Genomic DNA, 2,500 nt, shown 5'->3' on the forward strand with positions numbered 1-2,500 from the left:
AGTTTCTTTCACCCTGATGCCCCCTGTCACCTAGCAGTAAATAGGTACCTGGGGAGTTAGACAGCTGTTACGGGCTGCTTCCTGGGTGTGTGTGGGGGGGGGGGTATGTAAATTAGTTAGTAGTTAATAACAGTTGACTAATTGACAGTTGAGAGGCGGGCCAAAGGAGCCAGAGCTCAACTCCCCACAAGCACAACTAGGTGAATACAGGAGTCATATATGATTCGTACAGTCAGTACGAATCATATATGACTCGTCAGTGTCATCTCGTATATAATTCGATCTTAAATGTCAAATTCATCACGAAATCGTTTGAAGTCTCTATCTTTAATATACTCAAGGGTTCACAGAATCGTATCGTAACCTCAATATTTCACTCATTACTTTGCGGTCATCTGTGAAGGCATCGTAGTCCACTACGGGCTCACCATAGCCCGTGCTACTTGGAACTTTTTGTTCCAGGTAGCGAATCTTAAACAACTGTGAAGTTACAATCACCCAATCCTTCATGCAAAATGATATTTTAGATTTTGCTTGCGAAAAAAAGTATTTCGGCTCCATTCTATTTCATTGATGGCCTTTTGGTCTCTGCCTCTCTTGGATTTTAGATACCTCTTATAACTTCAGCTATAGAGAACTAATCTCAGCACACCAAATACACAGAGAACGAATCACAGTGAATAAAATAAGTCAGCTTAAAAAAAAATTACCTTTAAAAAATAAACAAAAAATAATGCAACACCTTCAATTATTGACCCATGAGAGGCAGTTTCTAGAAGAAATTAAGCTGAGAACTGATAATAGGAACAAACAGATGATAACATACAGAAAGGAAGAAATGATAACCGCTGCAAGAATCATCAGAAGGAGGCCTGGTCGACGACCGGGCCGCTGGGACGCTAAGCCCCGGAAGCACCTCAAGGTATGGGTATATGATCAGCCACACTTGCGGCTGAGAAAACACCAGCGATGATGATAACTAGATGATAACTAACTAAGACTGCACAACTAGACTGATGATAACTGGAGCAGATGGTGTGTGGGATGCAACCCAGAAGAGAAGGAAATCCAGCATGATGAACCACTACTGGATGACCTACACTGCTGGATGTGTACTGGATGAACCACTACTGGATGACCTACACTGCTGGATGTGTACTGGATGAACCACTACTGGATGACCTACACTGCTGGATGTGTACTGGATGAACCACTACTGGATGACCTACACTGCTGGATGTGTACTGGATGAACCACTACTGGATGACCTACACTGCTGGATGTGTACTGGATGAACCACTACTGGATGACCTACACTGCTGGATGTGTACTGGATGAACCACTACTGGATGACCTACACTGCTGGATGTGTACTGGATGAACCACTACTGGATGACCTACACTGCTGGATGTGTACTGGATGAACCACTACTGGATGACCTACACTGCTGGATGTGTACTGGATGAACCACTACATCCACTCTCTGGCCGGGTCTGATAGCACCTCCCGGGGTCCTCAGGAACTTGGAGCCCCGACGTGTAAGTGGTTCTTGGGAGATAAGACACTCCGTACACAATTTTCAAATACAGATATCACCCGGCCGAACACTTTTAGAGATAAGGGCCACTAGACACTTTTAAAAGACACTTCGCGAGGCACTTTTTTGCCAGCGGGAACAGGTGAGGAAATGCGATTTCTTTTAGGCGAAGCGAACTTTGTGCTTAAAGACACCTCAACTCCTCGAGGTTAATAGACGGCTGATAGATGTCTCAAGTACTGATGATCGATAGACAGTCCAAACGATGATGGTTCTAACACTCTTAACGAGTTATGGTCCTAGACATGCCCTGGGTTAATGGTCCTAGACATGCCCTGGGTTAATGGTCCTAGACATGCCCTGGGTTAATGGTCCTAAACATGCCCTGGGTTAATGGTCCTAGACATGCCCTGGGTTAATGGTCCTAAATATGCCCTGGATTGATGGTCCTAGACATACCCTGGGTTGATGGTCCTAGACATGCCCTGGGATAATGGTCCTAGACATGCCCTGTGTTAATGGTCCTAGACATGCCCTGGGATGATGGTCCTAGACATGCCCTGAGTTGATGGTCCTAGACAAGTCTCCTGGTCTGTCAGGTATGAAATGGGGGGTTTGATTCTCCATAGAATTCTTACGTCAGATTTTCCAGCTGTTTCAGACGTTGAACCACTGTTGATAACATACAGAAAGGAAGCAATGACAACTGCTGCAAGAATCATCAATCACCAAATTCATGTGATCGACTGGCACACAGTTGGCTACTAGCTCACCTTGTGCCTTGCATGAATGTTGCCTAATGCTCTCAATGAATAAAAGGTTATTCTTACCGATGCATATAACAGGCTCATAAAATAAATGGGTCTCTAGGAGTAGGTCTCAACTTAGCAAAGGTAGGATTACAGCTCTTGCTTGCACTTTCATCAGGTTCCTTATATGATAGTTCATTTATGACAGTTTCC

The sequence above is a fragment of the Procambarus clarkii genome, chromosome 35 (assembly GCF_040958095.1).
Source record: "Procambarus clarkii isolate CNS0578487 chromosome 35, FALCON_Pclarkii_2.0, whole genome shotgun sequence".
In the NCBI taxonomy this organism is placed as follows: Eukaryota; Metazoa; Arthropoda; class Malacostraca; order Decapoda; family Cambaridae; genus Procambarus; species Procambarus clarkii.